We start from the raw sequence: 27,343 nt of genomic DNA, 5'->3' as shown, positions 1-27,343 counted from the left end.
TCTACATGATACATGACAGTTTTCTTTTGAATGACCATAGCGCCCACAGTTTCTGCAATATACTGGCATCCCAGAAAAGAAGAAATCCCCATTTGTTTGCCCAATTTTGAAACGGGCAGGGGGGAGCCGTATACCACCTGGTGTATTTGGATCTCTTGTACACTTCACAAGGAATTTCCACTTAGATGTCCATATGTTATATTCGTTTAATATCTTCCCAATACATTTAACACTTTTAAAATAAATTGCTAGAAATGACATTACTTCTGGAGCAGAAACAAAGGGCGAAAATACTTTTACAATAACCAGTCTTACCTCATCCAGGACGTGCTCAACAATTTGTATCCCTTTCAAAACAGGACTATTTTCAACTTTTTTTAACTTTTCTAGTACATCTCTAAAAATACCTTCTCCGGTGAATGTGATGTCATAGTCACCTCTTCTGGGATAATCCTGGATGGAGAGAATTTCATTCCTTTGTACGCCAAGAAGGTTCCTGAGCACGTCCTGGACTACATACCCTAATTTCCTCATATCCGAGCCACCCGCCGTGAAGTGAACTCGGATAGAGTTTTTTAGCCTCGCATAAAGAGGCACGAGGTTAGGGTCAACCTCCATGGAAAAACGCAACAAGGTTGCAAATTGGAGCCGCTTGCAATCTGCGCTCCCAGTGTTCTTGCAGCGAAAAACACCTGGAAGCTGGGGGATCGCAACTCGTTACCCTGGGACTAAGCCCTCTCCCTAATAGCAGCAAGCAGGTTAAGTCCACCAAAGTGGACGATCCTGCCAGGCCAAGGAGAGGGGTACCCGAGTGCCCTTCAACCACAATCTCCTGCAATAAAGCACTTGATCGTAGCCAAAAGGCCGAGAAGCGATAACCAGAATTGGTTTCAAACTACGGAGCCACCCAAGGATCCTGAAAAGTCCATTTGTGGAGATGAGCTCCTGGACTCCCGTTAAGAAGACATGTTGTCAACCTCTAGATCCCTTACATGCCTGCACTTTTCGGCTTGCTGCTGCTGCAATCCACGCGTTTTAGATCTGCATAACTCCACCTCTTTAAACACAGCACCTTCACCCCCTGCTGTTCCCACCCGCCTCAACACCGTTGGAAGGGAGGAGAACCAATTAAGGCGGGGGGTGGGGTGGAACGAGCAGCTGTCTACCCTTAGCAGGAGGGCTCCTGATTACATACCTCTCCTGCTGCTGCTGCTGCTGGCTGTCCAGCAGCAGACTGAAGGTGGCTGCTGCTGTGCACAGGTATATAAAGGCTCAGAGCCTATTATGACACGCGCAGCCAGCGTTCCATTGCCACATTCCATCTACTGCAGGCAGGATACCTGGCTGGCTGAATGTCGCTGAGAAGCTCACAGAGACCGCCATAAGCAACAGTTTAACAGAATGCCACAGACTAATCAACCAAACTTTTTGGGTTGGGTTCTCTTTTATAGTCTGCAGGCATTAAATGAAAGAAGTCAGTGTTCCAGCAGAAGGAGACAACGTTTCAGAAAAGGCAATGTAGCAAACCAAAAAAGAAATTTTAAGCGCAGCAGAGTAACCAGCGCACATACCTGTTAGCTCAGGTGAGTTTAAAAGGCTGCTGTTGATAACAAGGGCATTTGCTAAATAGATGGTGTGTGTGCAACAATATACTGAAAGGTCAATTATATTGTGCAGCTTATCTCACCACCTGTAGTTATTTAGGTGAAAGCTCCAAAATGCTTGCCTAATATGTCTGTTTATCCAAAAGGAAGTAAAAAGGGAGAGCTAGAAAGATAGCATTGCATCACATTACATGGCAATGCAATGCACAGTTGCTGAAGTTGAACCAAAATGAGCTTGTAATCTGGCTTCTGCAACTTTGAACATGAAAAATCCAATGAGGAGAAGAAAAGCAAAGCCAAAGAGTCCATCCCAAAATCCGACAAACAAGCAAAATGAACAAAAAACATTGAATTCAATTCTTTCTGATTTTAGAAACTGCATTAAAGAAGGGGTGCACTGGTCCTGGAGATACTGCAATACCAGGTCAATGCGTGGAGTGGACAGAGCAAGCTCTTTTTCCATCTCCCTGTTCTAAAAATCCATTTAATATATGGTCCCCAGATAGGGGACGTATCAGATATTAAACTGATAAGAACAGATTTTTTGATTGAATATATCTTTTATTAGCACAAAAAATAAGTTAACAGACAGTGTACAGTGCCGCAGCCCAGTACACACAGAATTCTACATCATATTTACATAGCATGAGGATACGACGCACTAACTAGACACATCACACCCCTATGCTACACAAAACACTCAATCTGAAAGAAAAAGCATGTCAATCAATACAGTACGACGAACCGTGATAAGGGATGGGGATTGGGAAAAAGGGGATGGGGAGGGGAAAATCACAGGCCCGAAGCTTTATTGAAAGACAAGACACATAAGGGGAGAGGGGGAGGAGGGGTTTAGTCCTCGTCCTCGTCCTCCGGACCGTCCATGATGGAATAGTCTCTGAGCAGGCTGTGGATCAGCCTGCGGCAGTCCTGGATGGACATCCTCTCCCTCCTCAAGATGAGCCGGTTCCTGGCGACCCAAACGGCATCCTTGAAGCAGTTCATAAGGCGCCAAGCCTCCTGGATGGCTCCGACGGTATGAACCCCAGGGAAGAGTCCGTAAAGCACAGAATGGTGCGATAGGCTCGCCCTGGGGACAGAGTTCCTCAGGTCGTCCTCAAGTGCAGTCAATAGGCGCTGTGCAAATCCGCAGTCCCAAAAAGTGTGCAAAGATGTTTCCTCCACGAAGGGGCACCTTGGGCAGTACCGGGTCTTGCACAGGTTCCGGGCATGCATGAATGACCGGACGGGCAGTCCGCCCTGAATCGCCATCCACGACAAGTCCTTGTGCCCGTTGGTCAGCCTGTCAGACGACACATTTGTCCACACAGTCTCCAGCGTGTCCTGGTGAAGTCCTGTGATGTTCTCCACGTCATCCTTGGCTCTGATTAGCTTGTGGATAGTTTTGGGCTTCCACAAGTCGGGCTTGAGTCCCTCCAGTTGATGCTCCCCCACAAATCGAACGACGTCTCCGTAGAACCATGGCGTCGTCCAGTTGTAGGGGAAGGAGCTGTCCCACTTGTCCCAGCCGAGTCGCTTCCAAAGAGGAAGCAGGAAGAAGCGAGACATGGACCTGCCCGCGGAGCCATTCTTGACTTGCAAAGTCCGGCGGACACAATCACACACAAAAGAGGATCGCAGGAGGGTGGGGATATCTGGAACGCCCTTCCCACCCTTGCGAGGCTCCTTGTACATGACGGCCCGCCTGACTCTGTCCATCTTGGATCCCCAGACAAAGTGAAACACTGTCCTGGTAATGGCCCTGCACACAGTGACGTGTGGGGGCCAGGCCTGCGCCGTGTACTGCAAGACGGGCAGGACCTCATTACGCAGGACGAGTGCCTTACCCTCACAAGTGAGGTGTCTGAGGCTCCAGAGTCCGATCCGTTGCTTCACCTTGGCCAAGCGTTCTTGCCAGGACTTGAGGGCCGCTCCTTCCTTCCCGAACCAGACTCCCAGCACCTTGAGGAAATCCGGTTGAATGTTGAAGGGGAAGGGGGCGGAGGAGGCCGGCTGCCAATCCCCGAAGAGCATGGCTTCCGACTTCCTGCAGTTGACTTTGGCCCCTGAAGCCCGGCCGAACCTCTCACATGTCTGGACGAGGGCGTCGACTGAACCACGATCAGCGCAGAAGACGGTGACGTCGTCCATGTAGAGCGAGCACTTGACCTCGTGTCGTCCCGGACCCGGTGCGGTGATCCCTCTGATCTCTCCATTCTGCCGGATAGCCTCTGCGAAGAGTTCTATAACACAAACAAAAAGAAGAGGTGATAGAGGGCAGCCTTGTCTGACCCCAGAGAGGACAGGGAAGGGGTCAGTCTTCCAGCCGTTCACCAACACCGAGCTGTGGATATCAAAATACATCAGACGGACATACGAACAAAACATGTTACCCAAACCTAACCGGTGCAGAGCTCGGCCCATGAACTCGTGGGAAACCCGGTCGAAGGCCTTCTCCTGATCCAAGGAGACCAGGGCCGCGTGTGCGCGGCGGACCTTGATGTACTCGACCGTGTCCCGCACGAGAGCGAGGCTGTCTGCGATGCGACGTCCAGGGATGCCGCAGGTCTGGTCCGGGTGGATGATCCGTCCGATGACCGTCTTAAGTCGTGTCGCCATCGTCTTGGCCAGGATCTTGTAGTCCACGTTGAGCAGAGTGATGGGACGCCAATTCCTCAGGTCGCACCTCTCTCCCTTCCGCTTGTACAGGATCGTGACCATTCCTTCCCTCAAAGATGGAGGCATTCTACCCTCCACCACCATCTCCTCGTACAGGTCCAACAGGTCCGGACAGATGAGGTCTCCCAGCGCTACATAGAGCTCCGCTGGAAGACCATCACTGCCCGGGGTCCTGCCGGTCCTAAAGGATTTAGCGGCAGAGAGCAATTCGCCCACCATCAGAGGTTTGTCCAAGGCTGCCGTGCCTGCAGGATCAAGATGGTTAGTGATACCTGACAGGAACTTATCAGCAGCGTCGGGGTCGGTAGTCTTGTGGGAGTAGAGTTCGCTGTAGAAGTCGCTGACGACCCTCATCACGTCCTCCTTCCCACGTCGCATGTTTCCGCTCTCGTCTCGCAGCTCGTTCAGGGGCGTGTGACCGGCATGAAGTTTCCTGAAAAAGAATGAGTTACATTTCTCACCCTTCTCCAGATTCTCCACTTTGGAACGGAAGATGATTCGCTTGGACTCCTCCTCAAAGTGCCTTTTCAGGCTCTTCTTGGTCTCCTCCAGCTCCTCCCTCACGTCCCAGCCGCAGTGAAGAAGGTCCTGCAGCGACCGCAGCTCGCGCTGCAGCCCTCTGAAGTCCCTCCTCTTCTCACACTCCTGTTGTCGACCCTTGGCCTGAAAGAAACAGCGAAACTCAAGTTTAACATATTCCCACCAATCAGAGACTGTTTGGAAGCTACCCTTGTAGGACTGCCACATTGCGTAGGCTGCTCTCAGCTCCTCCACGACTTCATCCTGAGCCAGCAGAGCACAATTCAGCTTCCAGGAGCCGGGGCCAGACGGAAAACCGTCGCCGAGGACACCTTGTAAGTGAATGGCTCTGTGGTCGGAGAAGAAGCAGGAGACCATCGAGTGCCTACTCTGCCTGACTGCCCGAGAGGTGAACACAAAGTCAATCCTGGAGCGGAGTGAGCCATCGGGTCGGCTCCACGAATAGTTCGTGGAGCCTCTCCCCATGGAGCCCACCACGTCCTGAAGAGAGGCCTCGGTTACCATCTCGATGAGCAGCTTGGACGTGATGTCCAACTTGGCAGATGTGCCAGAACTACGACCGTCCTCCTCGATGGGGCAGTTGAAATCCCCGGCCATCACTAAGGTCCTGGTGGTGGCAAGCTGAAGCCGCAGGGTCTGGAAAAGCTCCAAACGCTCATTCTTCAGTGGGGACGCATACACGTTGATGAACCTGACAGGTTCTCCCGCCCAGTTGCCATCTACAACAAGAGCCCTGCCGCAGATGAGCTCCTGGACGGACTCAAGCGTGAATGCGCCCCCCCTGATCAGAATTGCGACCCCCGCAGACTTGCAGTCACCCCCACCGGACCACTAGGATGGACCGTGGGACCACTCCCTGGCCAGATGTTTGAAGGACCTAGAGGAGGGAAGGGAACATTCCTGCAACATATAAACATCACACAACTGGGAAGTAAGGAAGGCATAAATAGTCTGACGTCTGAACTTGTCCTTGATGCTCCTGACATTAATGGAAAATAAGTTAATATTAGCCATCATGTAGGGAAAAAAGAAAAAGTTAGCGCAGGCAATACACCTTAGTTACCACTCCGGTCGGGTGGTCCCTCGTCGGTGTTGACTGCTGGTGACGGGATCACCAGCAGGCCCTCTTCCTCCATCTGGTCAAGCAGCGCGGCCTCAATCTCGGCGACCACCAGTTCCTCCTCTTCTGGCTCGGCCACCAGGGTCTCAACCATGTGCTCCATCTCTTCTGGCTCAGGGAGGGTATCCTCCTTTTCGCCTACGAAATCCAGAATCTTCTTTTTGGAGGATTCAGTAGCAGGGCTGTCCTCCACCTTCCTCTTTCCCCGGGTTGGAACTGGGGAGACAAGAAGGGGAAAATCCTCCTCGGAATAGATAGCGGCGGGTGGAGGAAAGGTTAATTCCACCGCTACCATGGTCTGGGGAGGGAGAGTGGCTGCCGGGGCAGGGGAAAGGACACCTGCTGAGGAGTAGGGGAAGGAGGAAGAGGAAGTGGAATCCTCAGCAGGGGTGGCCGGGGTGGGGGGGGATTGGACGGGGGTGGCAGGGGGAGGGATCGAGAGAGGGGTGACAGAACTCTTACCCTCCTTTGACTTTTTCTTCTGCTTCGGAGCTGCTGGGACCGTCGCTGGGGCTTTGGCCACCGACTCCTTGACCGCTTTGGCCTTGGTCGTCTCGGCCTTGGCCGCTGGGGCCTTGGTCGTCGCGTCCTTGACCTTCACAGGCCTGGTCGTCGGGGCCTTGTCCTCCGTAGCTGGGGTCGTCGCAACCACCGATGCCCAGGATCTCTCACGCCTGGGGCAATCCTTGTACAGATGAGCCGCCAGCCCACACAGGTTGCAGGACGTCTTCTTCGGGCAGTCCTTCGAGCTGTGTCCCGTCACTCGACAAATCCTGCAGGCATCCTCCTTGCAGTCCTTCATCTCGTGGCCGTTCTTGCCGCATCTCCTGCAGTTCCGCGGCATGTCCGGGTAATAGATGAGGCCGTAGGAGTTGCCCAGGGAGAATGTCGGGGGCAGGTGCCGAAGTCCGTCTGAGTACGCCAGGTCCCTGTGAAGTCTAACGGTCACCGACCACTTACCTGTCCAGAAGCCGAGTCCATTCAGGATGTGAGAGGGTTCCTTCACAACCAAACAGAAGCGTCTCAGGAAGGTACAGATGTCTTTGCCTGGGGTGTGCGGGTTGCGCATGGAGACCGTGATCCTCCTTTCATCCCTCTGGATAGGGCAGCTACCTGTAAAGGCAGAGAAAGAATTATCCGGTCCTTTTGCGCTTACCATTTCCCAGAACCTCCTGCAGGTGTTCACAGTGGCGAAGGTGACGAAGAAGATCCCCGTCAAGAAGGTCTGGATGCTGAGGGTGTCCGACCTGGAGAAGCCTCGATCCAGCAGCATCTTCTGGCAGAACACGTCCGAGGACATGTCCGGCACCCTCCCATCCACTTCCTTCAGCTTCAGGGCCACCGTCTGCCGCATCCATGGCTCCAGGGCTGGAGCTTCGTGGCGGGGCTTCTGGGGTCCCTTCTGCTGGCCAGTCGTGGAGGCAGAGTCCTTGGGGTCAGAATCGGCTCCTGGCTGGGCCCTCCTGGCTGTCCCCAGCTCCAGGCTCTTCTTTTCGGCCTTCCTCGCAGCGCTTGCCATGGCTTTCCTCCTGCAGTTACTTCTTGGAGCTGGATCTGGAACTCTTCCCGGAATGGGTGGAGCTATGCAGATTCTTCTCCCGTCGTGTTCTGGACAAATTCCCCGAAAGGTCTTTGTCTCGATGATTTTCTTCCTCGAAGATTCCACAGGACAGCCCGATTGTTCTCCGAGTCTTCGTCTTATTCTGGATTCTTTAGAGCTTCTTCCTCCCACCGATATCCGCCTTCGTTCTCTGATGTCAGCTGGGCTCCGAAGCTCTTCTCCTTCCGAGTTCGATCGCTCTCGTCAAGTGTAGATCGTAGCTCTTGTGTTCTTAAAAGAACAGATACTACACTTGATCTTAGCCAAAAGGCCGAGAAGCGATAACCAGAATTGGTTTCAAACTACGGAACCACCCAAGGATCCTGAAAAGTCCATTTGTGGAGATGAGCTCCTGGACTCCCGTTAAGAAGACATGTTGTCAACCTCTAGATCCCTTACATGCCTGCACTTTTCGGCTTGCTGCTGCTGCAATCCACGCGTTTTAGATCTGCATAACTCCACCTCTTTAAACACAGCACCTTCACCCCCTGCTGTTCCCACCCGCCTCAACACCGTTGGAAGGGAGGAGAACCAATTAAGGCGGGGGGTGGGGTGGAACGAGCAGCTGTCTACCCTTAGCAGGAGGGCTCCTGGTTACATACCTCTCCTGCTGCTGCTGCTGCTGGCTGTCCAGCAGCAGACTGAAGGTGGCTGCTGCTGTGCACAGGTATATAAAGGCTCAGAGCCTATTATGACACGCGCAGCCAGCGTTCCATTGCCACATTCCATCTACTGCAGGCAGGATACCTGGCTGGCTGAATGTCGCTGAGAAGCTCACAGAGACCGCCATAAGCAACAGTTTAACAGAATGCCACAGACTAATCAACCAAACTTTTTGGGTTGGGTTCTCTTTTATAGTCTGCAGGCATTAAATGAAAGAAGTCAGTGTTCCAGCAGAAGGAGACAACGTTTCAGAAAAGGCATTGTAGCAAACCAAAAAAGAAATTTTAAGCGCAGCAGAGTAACCAGCGCACATACCTGTTAGCTCAGGTGAGTTTAAAAGGCTGCTGTTGATAACAAGGGCATTTGCTAAATAGATGGTGTGTGTGCAACAATATACTGAAAGGTCAATTATATTGTGCAGCTTATCTCACCACCTGTAGTTATTTAGGTGAAAGCTCCAAAATGCTTGCCTAATATGTCTGTTTATCCAAAAGGAAGTAAAAAGGGAGAGCTAGAAAGATAGCATTGCATCACATTACATGGCAATGCAATGCACAGTTGCTGAAGTTGAACCAAAATGAGCTTGTAATCTGGCTTCTGCAACTTTGAACATGAAAAATCCAATGAGGAGAAGAAAAGCAAAGCCAAAGAGTCCATCCCAAAATCCGACAAACAAGCAAAATGAACAAAAAACATTGAATTCAATTCTTTCTGATTTTAGAAACTGCATTAAAGAAGGGGTGCACCGGTCCTGGAGATACTGCAATACCAGGTCAATGCGTGGAGTGGACAGAGCAAGCTCTTTTTCCATCTCCCTGTTCTAAAAATCCATTTAATATATGGTCCCCAGATAGGGGACGTATCAGATATTAAACTGATAAGAACAGATACTACACTTGATCTTAGCCAAAAGGCCGAGAAGCGATAACCAGAATTGGTTTCAAACTACGGAGCCACCCAAGGATCCTGAAAAGTCCATTTGTGGAGATGAGCTCCTGGACTCCCGTTAAGAAGACATGTTGTCAACCTCTAGATCCCTTACATGCCTGCACTTTTCGGCTTGCTGCTGCTGCAATCCACGCGTTTTAGATCTGCATAACTCCACCTCTTTAAACACAGCACCTTCACCCCCTGCTGTTCCCACCCGCCTCAACACCGTTGGAAGGGAGGAGAACCAATTAAGGCGGGGGGTGGGGTGGAACGAGCAGCTGTCTACCCTTAGCAGGAGGGCTCCTGATTACATACCTCTCCTGCTGCTGCTGCTGCTGGCTGTCCAGAAGCAGACTGAAGGTGGCTGCTGCTGTGCACAGGTATATAAAGGCTCAGAGCCTATTATGACACGCGCAGCCAGCGTTCCATTGCCACATTCCATCTACTGCAGGCAGGATACCTGGCTGGCTGAATGTCGCTGAGAAGCTCACAGAGACCGCCATAAGCAACAGTTTAACAGAATGCCACAGACTAATCAACCAAACTTTTTGGGTTGGGTTCTCTTTTATAGTCTGCAGGCATTAAATGAAAGAAGTCAGTGTTCCAGCAGAAGGAGACAACGTTTCAGAAAAGGCAATGTAGCAAACCAAAAAAGAAATTTTAAGCGCAGCAGAGTAACCAGCGCACATACCTGTTAGCTCAGGTGAGTTTAAAAGGCTGCTGTTGATAACAAGGGCATTTGCTAAATAGATGGTGTGTGTGCAACAATATACTGAAAGGTCAATTATATTGTGCAGCTTATCTCACCACCTGTAGTTATTTAGGTGAAAGCTCCAAAATGCTTGCCTAATATGTCTGTTTATCCAAAAGGAAGTAAAAAGGGAGAGCTAGAAAGATAGCATTGCATCACATTACATGGCAATGCAATGCACAGTTGCTGAAGTTGAACCAAAATGAGCTTGTAATCTGGCTTCTGCAACTTTGAACATGAAAAATCCAATGAGGAGAAGAAAAGCAAAGCCAAAGAGTCCATCCCAAAATCCGACAAACAAGCAAAATGAACAAAAAACATTGAATTCAATTCTTTCTGATTTTAGAAACTGCATTAAAGAAGGGGTGCACCGGTCCTGGAGATACTGCAATACCAGGTCAATGCGTGGAGTGGACAGAGCAAGCTCTTTTTCCATCTCCCTGTTCTAAAAATCCATTTAATATATGGTCCCCAGATAGGGGACGTATCAGATATTAAACTGATAAGAACAGATACTACACTTAATCTTAGCCAAAAGGCCGAGAAGCGATAACCAGAATTGGTTTCAAACTACGGAGCCACCCAAGGATCCTGAAAAGTCCATTTGTGGAGATGAGCTCCTGGACTCCCGTTAAGAAGACATGTTGTCAACCTCTAGATCCCTTACATGCCTGCACTTTTCGGCTTGCTGCTGCTGCAATCCACGCGTTTTAGATCTGCATAACTCCACCTCTTTAAACACAGCACCTTCACCCCCTGCTGTTCCCACCCGCCTCAACACCGTTGGAAGGGAGGAGAACCAATTAAGGCGGGGGGTGGGGTGGAACGAGCAGCTGTCTACCCTTAGCAGGAGGGCTCCTGATTACATACCTCTCCTGCTGCTGCTGCTGCTGGCTGTCCAGCAGCAGACTGAAGGTGGCTGCTGCTGTGCACAGGTATATAAAGGCTCAGAGCCTATTATGACACGCGCAGCCAGCGTTCCATTGCCACATTCCATCTACTGCAGGCAGGATACCTGGCTGGCTGAATGTCGCTGAGAAGCTCACAGAGACCGCCATAAGCAACAGTTTAACAGAATGCCACAGACTAATCAACCAAACTTTTTGGGTTGGGTTCTCTTTTATAGTCTGCAGGCATTAAATGAAAGAAGTCAGTGTTCCAGCAGAAGGAGACAACGTTTCAGAAAAGGCATTGTAGCAAACCAAAAAAGAAATTTTAAGCGCAGCAGAGTAACCAGCGCACATACCTGTTAGCTCAGGTGAGTTTAAAAGGCTGCTGTTGATAACAAGGGCATTTGCTAAATAGATGGTGTGTGTGCAACAATATACTGAAAGGTCAATTATATTGTGCAGCTTATCTCACCACCTGTAGTTATTTAGGTGAAAGCTCCAAAATGCTTGCCTAATATGTCTGTTTATCCAAAAGGAAGTAAAAAGGGAGAGCTAGAAAGATAGCATTGCATCACATTACATGGCAATGCAATGCACAGTTGCTGAAGTTGAACCAAAATGAGCTTGTAATCTGGCTTCTGCAACTTTGAACATGAAAAATCCAATGAGGAGAAGAAAAGCAAAGCCAAAGAGTCCATCCCAAAATCCGACAAACAAGCAAAATGAACAAAAAACATTGAATTCAATTCTTTCTGATTTTAGAAACTGCATTAAAGAAGGGGTGCACCGGTCCTGGAGATACTGCAATACCAGGTCAATGCGTGGAGTGGACAGAGCAAGCTCTTTTTCCATCTCCCTGTTCTAAAAATCCATTTAATATATGGTCCCCAGATAGGGGACGTATCAGATATTAAACTGATAAGAACAGATACTACACTTGATCTTAGCCAAAAGGCCGAGAAGCGATAACCAGAATTGGTTTCAAACTACGGAGCCACCCAAGGATCCTGAAAAGTCCATTTGTGGAGATGAGCTCCTGGACTCCCGTTAAGAAGACATGTTGTCAACCTCTAGATCCCTTACATGCCTGCACTTTTCGGCTTGCTGCTGCTGCAATCCACGCGTTTTAGATCTGCATAACTCCACCTCTTTAAACACAGCACCTTCACCCCCTGCTGTTCCCACCCGCCTCAACACCGTTGGAAGGGAGGAGAACCAATTAAGGCGGGGGGTGGGGTGGAACGAGCAGCTGTCTACCCTTAGCAGGAGGGCTCCTGATTACATACCTCTCCTGCTGCTGCTGCTGCTGGCTGTCCAGCAGCAGACTGAAGGTGGCTGCTGCTGTGCACAGGTATATAAAGGCTCAGAGCCTATTAAGACACGCGCAGCCAGCGTTCCATTGCCACATTCCATCTACTGCAGGCAGGATACCTGGCTGGCTGAATGTCGCTGAGAAGCTCACAGAGACCGCCATAAGCAACAGTTTAACAGAATGCCACAGACTAATCAACCAAACTTTTTGGGTTGGGTTCTCTTTTATAGTCTGCAGGCATTAAATGAAAGAAGTCAGTGTTCCAGCAGAAGGAGACAACGTTTCAGAAAAGGCAATGTAGCAAACCAAAAAAGAAATTTTAAGCGCAGCAGAGTAACCAGCGCACATACCTGTTAGCTCAGGTGAGTTTAAAAGGCTGCTGTTGATAACAAGGGCATTTGCTAAATAGATGGTGTGTGTGCAACAATATACTGAAAGGTCAATTATATTGTGCAGCTTATCTCACCACCTGTAGTTATTTAGGTGAAAGCTCCAAAATGCTTGCCTAATATGTCTGTTTATCCAAAAGGAAGTAAAAAGGGAGAGCTAGAAAGATAGCATTGCATCACATTACATGGCAATGCAATGCACAGTTGCTGAAGTTGAACCAAAATGAGCTTGTAATCTGGCTTCTGCAACTTTGAACATGAAAAATCCAATGAGGAGAAGAAAAGCAAAGCCAAAGAGTCCATCCCAAAATCCGACAAACAAGCAAAATGAACAAAAAACATTGAATTCAATTCTTTCTGATTTTAGAAACTGCATTAAAGAAGGGGTGCACCGGTCCTGGAGATACTGCAATACCAGGTCAATGCGTGGAGTGGACAGAGCAAGCTCTTTTTCCATCTCCCTGTTCTAAAAATCCATTTAATATATGGTCCCCAGATAGGGGACGTATCAGATATTAAACTGATAAGAACAGATACTACACTTGATCTTAGCCAAAAGGCCGAGAAGCGATAACCAGAATTGGTTTCAAACTACGGAGCCACCCAAGGATCCTGAAAAGTCCATTTGTGGAGATGAGCTCCTGGACTCCCGTTAAGAAGACATGTTGTCAACCTCTAGATCCCTTACATGCCTGCACTTTTCGGCTTGCTGCTGCTGCAATCCACGCGTTTTAGATCTGCATAACTCCACCTCTTTAAACACAGCACCTTCACCCCCTGCTGTTCCCACCCGCCTCAACACCGTTGGAAGGGAGGAGAACCAATTAAGGCGGGGGGTGGGGTGGAACGAGCAGCTGTCTACCCTTAGCAGGAGGGCTCCTGATTACATACCTCTCCTGCTGCTGCTGCTGCTGGCTGTCCAGCAGCAGACTGAAGGTGGCTGCTGCTGTGCACAGGTATATAAAGGCTCAGAGCCTATTATGACACGCGCAGCCAGCGTTCCATTGCCACATTCCATCTACTGCAGGCAGGATACCTGGCTGGCTGAATGTCGCTGAGAAGCTCACAGAGACCGCCATAAGCAACAGTTTAACAGAATGCCACAGACTAATCAACCAAACTTTTTGGGTTGGGTTCTCTTTTATAGTCTGCAGGCATTAAATGAAAGAAGTCAGTGTTCCAGCAGAAGGAGACAACGTTTCAGAAAAGGCATTGTAGCAAACCAAAAAAGAAATTTTAAGCGCAGCAGAGTAACCAGCACACATACCTGTTAGCTCAGGTGAGTTTAAAAGGCTGCTGTTGATAACAAGGGCATTTGCTAAATAGATGGTGTGTGTGCAACAATATACTGAAAGGTCAATTATATTGTGCAGCTTATCTCACCACCTGTAGTTATTTAGGTGAAAGCTCCAAAATGCTTGCCTAATATGTCTGTTTATCCAAAAGGAAGTAAAAAGGGAGAGCTAGAAAGATAGCATTGCATCACATTACATGGCAATGCAATGCACAGTTGCTGAAGTTGAACCAAAATGAGCTTGTAATCTGGCTTCTGCAACTTTGAACATGAAAAATCCAATGAGGAGAAGAAAAGCAAAGCCAAAGAGTCCATCCCAAAATCCGACAAACAAGCAAAATGAACAAAAAACATTGAATTCAATTCTTTCTGATTTTAGAAACTGCATTAAAGAAGGGGTGCACCGGTCCTGGAGATACTGCAATACCAGGTCAATGCGTGGAGTGGACAGAGCAAGCTCTTTTTCCATCTCCCTGTTCTAAAAATCCATTTAATATATGGTCCCCAGATAGGGGACGTATCAGATATTAAACTGATAAGAACAGATACTACACTTGATCTTAGCCAAAAGGCCGAGAAGCGATAACCAGAATTGGTTTCAAACTACGGAGCCACCCAAGGATCCTGAAAAGTCCATTTGTGGAGATGAGCTCCTGGACTCCCGTTAAGAAGACATGTTGTCAACCTCTAGATCCCTTACATGCCTGCACTTTTCGGCTTGCTGCTGCTGCAATCCACGCGTTTTAGATCTGCATAACTCCACCTCTTTAAACACAGCACCTTCACCCCCTGCTGTTCCCACCCGCCTCAACACCGTTGGAAGGGAGGAGAACCAATTAAGGCGGGGGGTGGGGTGGAACGAGCAGCTGTCTACCCTTAGCAGGAGGGCTCCTGATTACATACCTCTCCTGCTGCTGCTGCTGCTGGCTGTCCAGCAGCAGACTGAAGGTGGCTGCTGCTGTGCACAGGTATATAAAGGCTCAGAGCCTATTATGACACGCGCAGCCAGCGTTCCATTGCCACATTCCATCTACTGCAGGCAGGATACCTGGCTGGCTGAATGTCGCTGAGAAGCTCACAGAGACCGCCATAAGCAACAGTTTAACAGAATGCCACAGACTAATCAACCAAACTTTTTGGGTTGGGTTCTCTTTTATAGTCTGCAGGCATTAAATGAAAGAAGTCAGTGTTCCAGCAGAAGGAGACAACGTTTCAGAAAAGGCATTGTAGCAAACCAAAAAAGAAATTTTAAGCGCAGCAGAGTAACCAGCACACATACCTGTTAGCTCAGGTGAGTTTAAAAGGCTGCTGTTGATAACAAGGGCATTTGCTAAATAGATGGTGTGTGTGCAACAATATACTGAAAGGTCAATTATATTGTGCAGCTTATCTCACCACCTGTAGTTATTTAGGTGAAAGCTCCAAAATGCTTGCCTAATATGTCTGTTTATCCAAAAGGAAGTAAAAAGGGAGAGCTAGAAAGATAGCATTGCATCACATTACATGGCAATGCAATGCACAGTTGCTGAAGTTGAACCAAAATGAGCTTGTAATCTGGCTTTTGCAACTTTGAACATGAAAAATCCAATGAGGAGAAGAAAAGCAAAGCCAAAGAGTCCATCCCAAAATCCGACAAACAAGCAAAATGAACAAAAAACATTGAATTCAATTCTTTCTGATTTTAGAAACTGCATTAAAGAAGGGGTGCACCGGTCCTGGAGATACTGCAATACCAGGTCAATGCGTGGAGTGGACAGAGCAAGTTCTTTTTCCATCTCCCTGTTCTAAAAATCCATTTAATATATGGTCCCCAGATAGGGGACGTATCAGATATTAAACTGATAAGAACAGATACTACACTTGATCTTAGCCAAAAGGCTGAGAAGCGATAACCAGAATTGGTTTCAAACTACGGAGCCACCCAAGGATCCTGAAAAGTCCATTTGTGGAGATGAGCTCCTGGACTCCCGTTAAGAAGACATGTTGTCAACCTCTAGATCCCTTACATGCCTGCACTTTTCGGCTTGCTGCTGCTGCAATCCACGCGTTTTAGATCTGCATAACTCCACCTCTTTAAACACAGCACCTTCACCCCCTGCTGTTCCCACCCGCCTCAACACCGTTGGAAGGGAGGAGAACCAATTAAGGCGGGGGGTGGGGTGGAACGAGCAGCTGTCTACCCTTAGCAGGAGGGCTCCTGATTACATACCTCTCCTGCTGCTGCTGCTGCTGGCTGTCCAGCAGCAGACTGAAGGTGGCTGCTGCTGTGCACAGGTATATAAAGGCTCAGAGCCTATTATGACACGCGCAGCCAGCGTTCCATTGCCACATTCCATCTACTGCAGGCAGGATACCTGGCTGGCTGAATGTCACTGAGAAGCTCACAGAGACCGCCATAAGCAACAGTTTAACAGAATGCCACAGACTAATCAACCAAACTTTTTGGGTTGGGTTCTCTTTTATAGTCTGCAGGCATTAAATGAAAGAAGTCAGTGTTCCAGCAGAAGGAGACAACGTTTCAGAAAAGGCATTGTAGCAAACCAAAAAAGAAATTTTAAGCGCAGCAGAGTAACCAGCGCACATACCTGTTAGCTCAGGTGAGTTTAAAAGGCTGCTGTTGATAACAAGGGCATTTGCTAAATAGATGGTGTGTGTGCAACAATATACTGAAAGGTCAATTATATTGTGCAGCTTATCTCACCACCTGTAGTTATTTAGGTGAAAGCTCCAAAATGCTTGCCTAATATGTCTGTTTATCCAAAAGGAAGTAAAAAGGGAGAGCTAGAAAGATAGCATTGCATCACATTACATGGCAATGCAATGCACAGTTGCTGAAGTTGAACCAAAATGAGCTTGTAATCTGGCTTCTGCAACTTTGAACATGAAAAATCCAATGAGGAGAAGAAAAGCAAAGCCAAAGAGTCCATCCCAAAATCCGACAAACAAGCAAAATGAACAAAAAACATTGAATTCAATTCTTTCTGATTTTAGAAACTGCATTAAAGAAGGGGTGCACCGGTCCTGGAGATACTGCAATACCAGGTCAATGCGTGGAGTGGACAGAGCAAGCTCTTTTTCCATCTCCCTGTTCTAAAAATCCATTTAATATATGGTCCCCAGATAGGGGACGTATCAGATATTAAACTGATAAGAACAGATACTACACTTGATCTTAGCCAAAAGGCCGAGAAGCGATAACCAGAATTGGTTTCAAACTACGGAGCCACCCAAGGATCCTGAAAAGTCCATTTGTGGAGATGAGCTCCTGGACTCCCGTTAAGAAGACATGTTGTCAACCTCTAGATCCCTTACATGCCTGCACTTTTCGGCTTGCTGCTGCTGCAATCCACGCGTTTTAGATCTGCATAACTCCACCTCTTTAAACACAGCACCTTCACCCCCTGCTGTTCCCACCCGCCTCAACACCGTTGGAAGGGAGGAGAACCAATTAAGGCGGGGGGTGGGGTGGAACGAGCAGCTGTCTACCCTTAGCAGGAGGGCTCCTGATTACATACCTTTCCTGCTGCTGCTGCTGCTGGCTGTCCAGCAGCAGACTGAAGGTTGCTGCTGCTGTGCACAGGTATATAAAGGCTCAGAGCCTATTATGACACGCGCAGCCAGCGTTCCATTGCCACATTCCATCTACTGCAGGCAGGATACCTGGCTGGCTGAATGTCGCTGAGAAGCTCACAGAGACCGCCATAAGCAACAGTTTAACAGAATGCCACAGACTAATCAACCAAACTTTTTGGGTTGGGTTCTCTTTTATAGTCTGCAGGCATTAAATGAAAGAAGTCAGTGTTCCAGCAGAAGGAGACAACGTTTCAGAAAAGGCATTGTAGCAAACCAAAAAAGAAATTTTAAGCGCAGCAGAGTAACCAGCGCACATACCTGTTAGCTCAGGTGAGTTTAAAAGGCTGCTGTTGATAACAAGGGCATTTGCTAAATAGATGGTGTGTGTGCAACAATATACTGAAAGGTCAATTATATTGTGCAGCTTATCTCACCACCTGTAGTTATTTAGGTGAAAGCTCCAAAATGCTTGCCTAATATGTCTGTTTATCCAAAAGGAAGTAAAAAGGGAGAGCTAGAAAGATAGCATTGCATCACATTACATGGCAATGCAATGCACAGTTGCTGAAGTTGAACCAAAATGAGCTTGTAATCTGGCTTCTGCAACTTTGAACATGAAAAATCCAATGAGGAGAAGAAAAGCAAAGCCAAAGAGTCCATCCCAAAATCCGACAAACAAGCAAAATGAACAAAAAACATTGAATTCAATTCTTTCTGATTTTAGAAACTGCATTAAAGAAGGGGTGCACCGGTCCTGGAGATACTGCAATACCAGGTCAATGCGTGGAGTGGACAGAGCAAGCTCTTTTTCCATCTCCCTGTTCTAAAAATCCATTTAATATATGGTCCCCAGATAGGGGACGTATCAGATATTAAACTGATAAGAACAGATTTTTTGATTGAAGCTGCATCCAAGGCACTGAAAAATGTGACCGAAGTCACACCAAAACAGCGCACGAGGCGAGGATTGATGTGGACCCTTCCCGGAGGAGAGGGTCCCCAATAAACCATCCCCATCCCTCCGAGCCAGAAGGCCACAGCGAGGGTCAGGGATCTCCGATGCTCTCCCTAGCCGAAGCCGGAGAAGAGCCGTTTTCGTGCTCCCAGCTTCCATCTAGGCTGCCACCCTAGTGGAGCTGGAGCCTGTGTTGGTTTCTCAGCCCAAAGCTGACCGGACCTCCGACCGGGTTTATAAAAATTCCTCTTCCTAGCCCGGAGGCCAGGAATAGGGGGGGTTGCTCAGAAAGTATGATTGGCAAAGGTGCGGCGTGCTACGAAGCCAAGTCTTTCTGGGGTTCCCAGTCCCAGTAAGCTTGGACTCCCACCAGGGCGCCTACTCCTGGGGCACATTGCTCCAAAGCCCTCACACTTACCCAGCCTAGTGACTTCGATCCTGGAGGGCCATGTTTTCCATCAGATAACTCTATGAGCCACCTGGCGTACTAACAAGTGCACCAAACCAGTGTGTAATATGCATCAATTTACTAGGGCAGCCCAAGGACAAAACTGCCTTTTCAAAAGATACTACACTTGATCTTAGCCAAAAGGCCGAGAAGCGATAACCAGAATTGGTTTCAAACTACGGAGCCACCCAAGGATCCTGAAAAGTCCATTTGTGGAGATGAGCTCCTGGACTCCCGTTAAGAAGACATGTTGTCAACCTCTAGATCCCTTACATGCCTGCACTTTTCGGCTTGCTGCTGCTGCAATCCACGCGTTTTAGATCTGCATAACTCCACCTCTTTAAACACAGCACCTTCACCCCCTGCTGTTCCCACCCGCCTCAACACCGTTGGAAGGGAGGAGAACCAATTAAGGCGGGGGGTGGGGTGGAACGAGCAGCTGTCTACCCTTAGCAGGAGGGCTCCTGATTACATACCTCTCCTGCTGCTGCTGCTGCTGGCTGTCCAGCAGCAGACTGAAGGTGGCTGCTGCTGTGCACAGGTATATAAAGGCTCAGAGCCTATTATGACACGCGCAGCCAGCGTTCCATTGCCACATTCCATCTACTGCAGGCAGGATACCTGGCTGGCTGAATGTCGCTGAGAAGCTCACAGAGACCGCCATAAGCAACAGTTTAACAGAATGCCACAGACTAATCAACCAAACTTTTTGGGTTGGGTTCTCTTTTATAGTCTGCAGGCATTAAATGAAAGAAGTCAGTGTTCCAGCAGAAGGAGACAACGTTTCAGAAAAGGCATTGTAGCAAACCAAAAAAGAAATTTTAAGCGCAGCAGAGTAACCAGCGCACATACCTGTTAGCTCAGGTGAGTTTAAAAGGCTGCTGTTGATAACAAGGGCATTTGCTAAATAGATGGTGTGTGTGCAACAATATACTGAAAGGTCAATTATATTGTGCAGCTTATCTCACCACCTGTAGTTATTTAGGTGAAAGCTCCAAAATGCTTGCCTAATATGTCTGTTTATCCAAAAGGAAGTAAAAAGGGAGAGCTAGAAAGATAGCATTGCATCACATTACATGGCAATGCAATGCACAGTTGCTGAAGTTGAACCAAAATGAGCTTGTAATCTGGCTTCTGCAACTTTGAACATGAAAAATCCAATGAGGAGAAGAAAAGCAAAGCCAAAGAGTCCATCCCAAAATCCGACAAACAAGCAAAATGAACAAAAAACATTGAATTCAATTCTTTCTGATTTTAGAAACTGCATTAAAGAAGGGGTGCACCGGTCCTGGAGATACTGCAATACCAGGTCAATGCGTGGAGTGGACAGAGCAAGCTCTTTTTCCATCTCCCTGTTCTAAAAATCCATTTAATATATGGTCCCCAGATAGGGGACGTATCAGATATTAAACTGATAAGAACAGATACTACACTTGATCTTAGCCAAAAGGCCGAGAAGCGATAACCAGAATTGGTTTCAAACTACGGAGCCACCCAAGGATCCTGAAAAGTCCATTTGTGGAGATGAGCTCCTGGACTCCCGTTAAGAAGACATGTTGTCAACCTCTAGATCCCTTACATGCCTGCACTTTTCGGCTTGCTGCTGCTGCAATCCACGCGTTTTAGATCTGCATAACTCCACCTCTTTAAACACAGCACCTTCACCCCCTGCTGTTCCCACCCGCCTCAACACCGTTGGAAGGGAGGAGAACCAATTAAGGCGGGGGGTGGGGTGGAACGAGCAGCTGTCTACCCTTAGCAGGAGGGCTCCTGATTACATACCTCTCCTGCTGCTGCTGCTGCTGGCTGTCCAGCAGCAGACTGAAGGTGGCTGCTGCTGTGCACAGGTATATAAAGGCTCAGAGCCTATTATGACACGCGCAGCCAGCGTTCCATTGCCACATTCCATCTACTGCAGGCAGGATACCTGGCTGGCTGAATGTCGCTGAGAAGCTCACAGAGACCGCCATAAGCAACAGTTTAACAGAATGCCACAGACTAATCAACCAAACTTTTTGGGTTGGGTTCTCTTTTATAGTCTGCAGGCATTAAATGAAAGAAGTCAGTGTTCCAGCAGAAGGAGACAACGTTTCAGAAAAGGCATTGTAGCAAACCAAAAAAGAAATTTTAAGTGCAGCAGAGTAACCAGCGCACATACCTGTTAGCTCAGGTGAGTTTAAAAGGCTGCTGTTGATAACAAGGGCATTTGCTAAATAGATGGTGTGTGTGCAACAATATACTGAAAGGTCAATTATATTGTGCAGCTTATCTCACCACCTGTAGTTATTTAGGTGAAAGCTCCAAAATGCTTGCCTAATATGTCTGTTTATCCAAAAGGAAGTAAAAAGGGAGAGCTAGAAAGATAGCATTGCATCACATTACATGGCAATGCAATGCACAGTTGCTGAAGTTGAACCAAAATGAGCTTGTAATCTGGCTTCTGCAACTTTGAACATGAAAAATCCAATGAGGAGAAGAAAAGCAAAGCCAAAGAGTCCATCCCAAAATCCGACAAACAAGCAAAATGAACAAAAAACATTGAATTCAATTCTTTCTGATTTTAGAAACTGCATTAAAGAAGGGGTGCACCGGTCCTGGAGATACTGCAATACCAGGTCAATGCGTGGAGTGGACAGAGCAAGCTCTTTTTCCATCTCCCTGTTCTAAAAATCCATTTAATATATGGTCCCCAGATAGGGGACGTATCAGATATTAAACTGATAAGAACAGATACTACACTTGATCTTAGCCAAAAGGCCGAGAAGCGATAACCAGAATTGGTTTCAAACTACGGAGCCACCCAAGGATCCTGAAAAGTCCATTTGTGGAGATGAGCTCCTGGACTCCCGTTAAGAAGACATGTTGTCAACCTCTAGATCCCTTACATGCCTGCACTTTTCGGCTTGCTGCTGCTGCAATCCACGCGTTTTAGATCTGCATAACTCCACCTCTTTAAACACAGCACCTTCACCCCCTGCTGTTCCCACCCGCCTCAACACCGTTGGAAGGGAGGAGAACCAATTAAGGCGGGGGGTGGGGTGGAACGAGCAGCTGTCTACCCTTAGCAGGAGGGCTCCTGATTACATACCTCTCCTGCTGCTGCTGCTGCTGGCTGTCCAGCAGCAGACTGAAGGTGGCTGCTGCTGTGCACAGGTATATAAAGGCTCAGAGCCTATTATGACACGCGCAGCCAGCGTTCCATTGCCACATTCCATCTACTGCAGGCAGGATACCTGGCTGGCTGAATGTCGCTGAGAAGCTCACAGAGACCGCCATAAGCAACAGTTTAACAGAATGCCACAGACTAATCAACCAAACTTTTTGGGTTGGGTTCTCTTTTATAGTCTGCAGGCATTAAATGAAAGAAGTCAGTGTTCCAGCAGAAGGAGACAACGTTTCAGAAAAGGCATTGTAGCAAACCAAAAAAGAAATTTTAAGCGCAGCAGAGTAACCAGCGCACATACCTGTTAGCTCAGGTGAGTTTAAAAGGCTGCTGTTGATAACAAGGGCATTTGCTAAATAGATGGTGTGTGTGCAACAATATACTGAAAGGTCAATTATATTGTGCAGCTTATCTCACCACCTGTAGTTATTTAGGTGAAAGCTCCAAAATGCTTGCCTAATATGTCTGTTTATCCAAAAGGAAGTAAAAAGGGAGAGCTAGAAAGATAGCATTGCATCACATTACATGGCAATGCAATGCACAGTTGCTGAAGTTGAACCAAAATGAGCTTGTAATCTGGCTTCTGCAACTTTGAACATGAAAAATCCAATGAGGAGAAGAAAAGCAAAGCCAAAGAGTCCATCCCAAAATCCGACAAACAAGCAAAATGAACAAAAAACATTGAATTCAATTCTTTCTGATTTTAGAAACTGCATTAAAGATGGGGTGCACCGGTCCTGGAGATACTGCAATACCAGGTCAATGCGTGGAGTGGACAGAGCAAGCTCTTTTTCCATCTCCCTGTTCTAAAAATCCATTTAATATATGGTCCCCAGATAGGGGACGTATCTTATATTAAACTGATAAGAACAGATACTACACTTGATCTTAGCCAAAAGGCCGAGAAGCGATAACCAGAATTGGTTTCAAACTACGGAGCCACCCAAGGATCCTGAAAAGTCCATTTGTGGAGATGAGCTCCTGGACTCCCGTTAAGAAGACATGTTGTCAACCTCTAGATCCCTTACATGCCTGCACTTTTCGGCTTGCTGCTGCTGCAATCCACGCGTTTTAGATCTGCATAACTCCACCTCTTTAAACACAGCACCTTCACCCCCTGCTGTTCCCACCCGCCTCAACACCGTTGGAAGGGAGGAGAACCAATTAAGGCGGGGGGTGGGGTGGAACGAGCAGCTGTCTACCCTTAGCAGGAGGGCTCCTGATTACATACCTCTCCTGCTGCTGCTGCTGCTGGCTGTCCAGCAGCAGACTGAAGGTGGCTGCTGCTGTGCACAGGTATATAAAGGCTCAGAGCCTATTATGACACGCGCAGCCAGCGTTCCATTGCCACATTCCATCTACTGCAGGCAGGATACCTGGCTGGCTGAATGTCGCTGAGAAGCTCACAGAGACCGCCATAAGCAACAGTTTAACAGAATGCCACAGACTAATCAACCAAACTTTTTGGGTTGGGTTCTCTTTTATAGTCTGCAGGCATTAAATGAAAGAAGTCAGTGTTCCAGCAGAAGGAGACAACGTTTCAGAAAAGGCATTGTAGCAAACCAAAAAAGAAATTTTAAGCGCAGCAGAGTAACCAGCGCACATACCTGTTAGCTCAGGTGAGTTTAAAAGGCTGCTGTTGATAACAAGGGCATTTGCTAAATAGATGGTGTGTGTGCAACAATATACTGAAAGGTCAATTATATTGTGCAGCTTATCTCACCACCTGTAGTTATTTAGGTGAAAGCTCCAAAATGCTTGCCTAATATGTCTGTTTATCCAAAAGGAAGTAAAAAGGGAGAGCTAGAAAGATAGCATTGCATCACATTACATGGCAATGCAATGCACAGTTGCTGAAGTTGAACCAAAATGAGCTTGTAATCTGGCTTCTGCAACTTTGAACATGAAAAATCCAATGAGGAGAAGAAAAGCAAAGCCAAAGAGTCCATCCCAAAATCCGACAAACAAGCAAAATGAACAAAAAACATTGAATTCAATTCTTTCTGATTTTAGAAACTGCATTAAAGAAGGGGTGCACCAGTCCTGGAGATACTGCAATACCAGGTCAATGCGTGGAGTGGACAGAGCAAGCTCTTTTTCCATCTCCCTGTTCTAAAAATCCATTTAATATATGGTCCCCAGATAGGGGACGTATCTTATATTAAACTGATAAGAACAGATTTTTTTTTTTTATCGAAAGCCCGAATTCGTGTACAAAACCCGAGTGCGCTTAAAAAAGTGACAAGTGCCACAAAAAAAGTGCACTAGGATGCTGGTCTTCTTGAAACCCTCTCCAAAAGGAGAAGGGTCCCCCAAACCATTCCCCGTCCCTCCGAGCCAAAAGGCCACAGCGAGGAACAGGGACAAAAAGCCACCTCCAGCCGAAGCCAGAGGCGACCCAATCTTACCCCCAGCACCTGCCCGAGTTCTCACCCGAGCAAGGCACTGGGAGCCAAAGACTGTGCTCCCCTCCCAGAAGAGGGGAGCCAACAACGCTCTCCTCCCGAAAGAGGAGAGCCAGGGGGGTTCAGGGGGGAGCGGAACCTGATGGCCACACACTCCCCCCCTAGACCTGCCAAGAGAGGAACCCGTAAGGGAACCGCATCCCAACAAAATCCTAGTAGGACGTGACACACGTGAATAAGTGGACACACAGTGACAAAGAAATTAAATAAATAGTGAAGGTTTCACAGTATAATACTGCCCGGACCTTCGACCGGGAATTGAAAAATTCCCCATCCTAAGGCCAGAAGGCCCGGAATAAGGGTGTGTGCGAAGAAAGAAAATTTGAAGTGCTTGTGCAAATGTGCCATAAACTCAAGTGGGGTTCCCAATCCCAGTGAGTTAAGGCACCCCAGGGTCACCACTCCTGGGGCACTTCACACTTCGGGCTTTCGATCTTCCCCGGCCCAATGGCGTCGATCCTGGGGGGCCATGCTTTCCACCAGATGACTATATTAGCCACCTGGCGTACTAACAAGCGCCTAAACCCCAGTGTGCATAATGTATCAATCTACTAGGGCGGCCAACATCCAAAACCGCCTTTTCGAAAGATACTACACTTGATCTTAGCCAAAAGGCCGAGAAGCGATAACCAGAATTGGTTTCAAACTACGGAGCCACCCAAGGATCCTGAAAAGTCCATTTGTGGAGATGAGCTCCTGGACTCCCGTTAAGAAGACATGTTGTCAACCTCTAGATCCCTTACATGCCTGCACTTTTCGGCTTGCTGCTGCTGCAATCCACGCGTTTTAGATCTGCATAACTCCACCTCTTTAAACACAGCACCTTCACCCTCTGCTGTTCCCACCCGCCTCAACACCGTTGGAAGGGAGGAGAACCAATTAAGGCGGGGGGTGGGGTGGAACGAGCAGCTGTCTACCCTTAGCAGGAGGGCTCCTGATTACATACCTCTCCTGCTGCTGCTGCTGCTGGCTGTCCAGCAGCAGACTGAAGGTGGCTGCTGCTGTGCACAGGTATATAAAGGCTCAGAGCCTATTATGACACGCGCAGCCAGCGTTCCATTGCCACATTCCATCTACTGCAGGCAGGATACCTGGCTGGCTGAATGTCGCTGAGAAGCTCACAGAGACCGCCATAAGCAACAGTTTAACAGAATGCCACAGACTAATCAACCAAACTTTTTGGGTTGGGTTCTCTTTTATAGTCTGCAGGCATTAAATGAAAGAAGTCAGTGTTCCAGCAGAAGGAGACAACGTTTCAGAAAAGGCATTGTAGCAAACCAAAAAAGAAATTTTAAGCGCAGCAGAGTAACCAGCGCACATACCTGTTAGCTCAGGTGAGTTTAAAAGGCTGCTGTTGATAACAAGGGCATTTGCTAAATAGATGGTGTGTGTGCAACAATATACTGAAAGGTCAATTATATTGTGCAGCTTATCTCACCACCTGTAGTTATTTAGGTGAAAGCTCCAAAATGCTTGCCTAATATGTCTGTTTATCCAAAAGGAAGTAAAAAGGGAGAGCTAGAAAGATAGCATTGCATCACATTACATGGCAATGCAATGCACAGTTGCTGAAGTTGAACCAAAATGAGCTTGTAATCTGGCTTCTGCAACTTTGAACATGAAAAATCCAATGAGGAGAAGAAAAGCAAAGCCAAAGAGTCCATCCCAAAATCCGACAAACAAGCAAAATGAACAAAAAACATTGAATTCAATTCTTTCTGATTTTAGAAACTGCATTAAAGAAGGGGTGCACCGGTCCTGGAGATACTGCAATACCAGGTCAATGCGTGGAGTGGACAGAGCAAGCTCTTTTTCCATCTCCCTGTTCTAAAAATCCATTTAATATATGGTCCCCAGATAGGGGACGTATCAGATATTAAACTGATAAGAACAGATACTACACTTGATCTTAGCCAAAAGGCCGAGAAGCGATAACCAGAATTGGTTTCAAACTACGGAGCCACCCAAGGATCCTGAAAAGTCCATTTGTGGAGATGAGCTCCTGGACTCCCGTTAAGAAGACATGTTGTCAACCTCTAGATCCCTTACATGCCTGCACTTTTCGGCTTGCTGCTGCTGCAATCCACGCGTTTTAGATCTGCATAACTCCACCTCTTTAAACACAGCACCTTCACCCCCTGCTGTTCCCACCCGCCTCAACACCGTTGGAAGGGAGGAGAACCAATTAAGGCGGGGGGTGGGGTGGAACGAGCAGCTGTCTACCCTTAGCAGGAGGGCTCCTGATTACATACCTCTCCTGCTGCTGCTGCTGGCTGTCCAGCAGCAGACTGAAGGTGGCTGCTGCTGTGCACAGGTATATAAAGGCTCAGAGCCTATTATGACACGCGCAGCCAGCGTTCCATTGCCACATTCCATCTACTGCAGGCAGGATACCTGGCTGGCTGAATGTCGCTGAGAAGCTCACAGAGACCGCCATAAGCAACAGTTTAACAGAATGCCACAGACTAATCAACCAAACTTTTTGGGTTGGGTTCTCTTTTATAGTCTGCAGGCATTAAATGAAAGAAGTCAGTGTTCCAGCAGAAGGAGACAACGTTTCAGAAAAGGCATTGTAGCAAACCAAAAAAGAAATTTTAAGCGCAGCAGAGTAACCAGCGCACATACCTGTTAGCTCAGGTGAGTTTAAAAGGCTGCTGTTGATAACAAGGGCATTTGCTAAATAGATGGTGTGTGTGCAACAATATACTGAAAGGTCAATTATATTGTGCAGCTTATCTCACCACCTGTAGTTATTTAGGTGAAAGCTCCAAAATGCTTGCCTAATATGTCTGTTTATCCAAAAGGAAGTAAAAAGGGAGAGCTAGAAAGATAGCATTGCATCACATTACATGGCAATGCAATGCACAGTTGCTGAAGTTGAACCAAAATGAGCTTGTAATCTGGCTTCTGCAACTTTGAACATGAAAAATCCAATGAGGAGAAGAAAAGCAAAGCCAAAGAGACCAT

The 27,343-nt window shown here is 47.7% G+C and overlaps 14 non-coding genes and 3 pseudogenes across 14 annotated transcripts; all 17 read right to left on the bottom strand.

Moving 5' to 3' along the window:
- Nucleotides 1–1,991: 1,991 nt before the first annotated feature.
- LOC141177683 (U2 spliceosomal RNA) lies at nucleotides 1,992–2,184 on the bottom strand. The gene has a single exon (XR_012254255.1). It is a non-coding gene; the product is annotated as a U2 spliceosomal RNA (small nuclear RNA).
- A 5,564-nt stretch (nucleotides 2,185–7,748) lies between these two features.
- Nucleotides 7,749–7,826, bottom strand: LOC141178033 (U2 spliceosomal RNA; annotated as a pseudogene).
- A 1,115-nt stretch (nucleotides 7,827–8,941) lies between these two features.
- LOC141178446 (U2 spliceosomal RNA) lies at nucleotides 8,942–9,132 on the bottom strand. Its single transcript, XR_012254730.1, has one exon. It is a non-coding gene; the product is annotated as a U2 spliceosomal RNA (small nuclear RNA).
- Nucleotides 9,133–10,247: 1,115 nt separating this feature from the next.
- On the bottom strand, nucleotides 10,248–10,438 carry LOC141177518 (U2 spliceosomal RNA). Its single transcript, XR_012254105.1, has one exon. It is a non-coding gene; the product is annotated as a U2 spliceosomal RNA (small nuclear RNA).
- Nucleotides 10,439–11,553: 1,115 nt separating this feature from the next.
- Nucleotides 11,554–11,744, bottom strand: LOC141178445 (U2 spliceosomal RNA). Its single transcript, XR_012254729.1, has one exon. It is a non-coding gene; the product is annotated as a U2 spliceosomal RNA (small nuclear RNA).
- A 1,115-nt stretch (nucleotides 11,745–12,859) lies between these two features.
- LOC141178444 (U2 spliceosomal RNA) lies at nucleotides 12,860–13,050 on the bottom strand. Its single transcript, XR_012254728.1, has one exon. It is a non-coding gene; the product is annotated as a U2 spliceosomal RNA (small nuclear RNA).
- Nucleotides 13,051–14,165: 1,115 nt separating this feature from the next.
- LOC141178443 (U2 spliceosomal RNA) lies at nucleotides 14,166–14,356 on the bottom strand. Its single transcript, XR_012254727.1, has one exon. It is a non-coding gene; the product is annotated as a U2 spliceosomal RNA (small nuclear RNA).
- Nucleotides 14,357–15,471: 1,115 nt separating this feature from the next.
- LOC141177614 (U2 spliceosomal RNA) lies at nucleotides 15,472–15,662 on the bottom strand. Its single transcript, XR_012254192.1, has one exon. It is a non-coding gene; the product is annotated as a U2 spliceosomal RNA (small nuclear RNA).
- A 1,115-nt stretch (nucleotides 15,663–16,777) lies between these two features.
- On the bottom strand, nucleotides 16,778–16,968 carry LOC141178442 (U2 spliceosomal RNA). Its single transcript, XR_012254726.1, has one exon. It is a non-coding gene; the product is annotated as a U2 spliceosomal RNA (small nuclear RNA).
- Nucleotides 16,969–18,083: 1,115 nt separating this feature from the next.
- LOC141177660 (U2 spliceosomal RNA) lies at nucleotides 18,084–18,265 on the bottom strand. The gene has a single exon (XR_012254234.1). It is a non-coding gene; the product is annotated as a U2 spliceosomal RNA (small nuclear RNA).
- A 524-nt stretch (nucleotides 18,266–18,789) lies between these two features.
- Nucleotides 18,790–18,905, bottom strand: LOC141178071 (U2 spliceosomal RNA; annotated as a pseudogene).
- A 1,115-nt stretch (nucleotides 18,906–20,020) lies between these two features.
- Nucleotides 20,021–20,211, bottom strand: LOC141178440 (U2 spliceosomal RNA). Its single transcript, XR_012254725.1, has one exon. It is a non-coding gene; the product is annotated as a U2 spliceosomal RNA (small nuclear RNA).
- Nucleotides 20,212–21,326: 1,115 nt separating this feature from the next.
- Nucleotides 21,327–21,517, bottom strand: LOC141178439 (U2 spliceosomal RNA). The gene has a single exon (XR_012254724.1). It is a non-coding gene; the product is annotated as a U2 spliceosomal RNA (small nuclear RNA).
- Nucleotides 21,518–22,632: 1,115 nt separating this feature from the next.
- LOC141177653 (U2 spliceosomal RNA) lies at nucleotides 22,633–22,823 on the bottom strand. Its single transcript, XR_012254228.1, has one exon. It is a non-coding gene; the product is annotated as a U2 spliceosomal RNA (small nuclear RNA).
- Nucleotides 22,824–23,938: 1,115 nt separating this feature from the next.
- On the bottom strand, nucleotides 23,939–24,122 carry LOC141177997 (U2 spliceosomal RNA). Its single transcript, XR_012254473.1, has one exon. It is a non-coding gene; the product is annotated as a U2 spliceosomal RNA (small nuclear RNA).
- Nucleotides 24,123–24,911: 789 nt separating this feature from the next.
- Nucleotides 24,912–25,003, bottom strand: LOC141178141 (U2 spliceosomal RNA; annotated as a pseudogene).
- Nucleotides 25,004–26,118: 1,115 nt separating this feature from the next.
- On the bottom strand, nucleotides 26,119–26,309 carry LOC141178437 (U2 spliceosomal RNA). Its single transcript, XR_012254722.1, has one exon. It is a non-coding gene; the product is annotated as a U2 spliceosomal RNA (small nuclear RNA).
- Nucleotides 26,310–27,343: the final 1,034 nt, after the last annotated feature.

This window comes from Phyllobates terribilis, unplaced genomic scaffold, assembly GCF_046119375.1.
Source record: "Phyllobates terribilis strain yellow unplaced genomic scaffold, ASM4611937v1 Scaffold_27__1_contigs__length_16484149, whole genome shotgun sequence".
Taxonomy (NCBI): Eukaryota; Metazoa; Chordata; class Amphibia; order Anura; family Dendrobatidae; genus Phyllobates; species Phyllobates terribilis.
The sequence above is the reverse complement of the archived record's forward strand: the minus strand, read 5'-3'. Positions and strand labels throughout refer to the sequence as shown.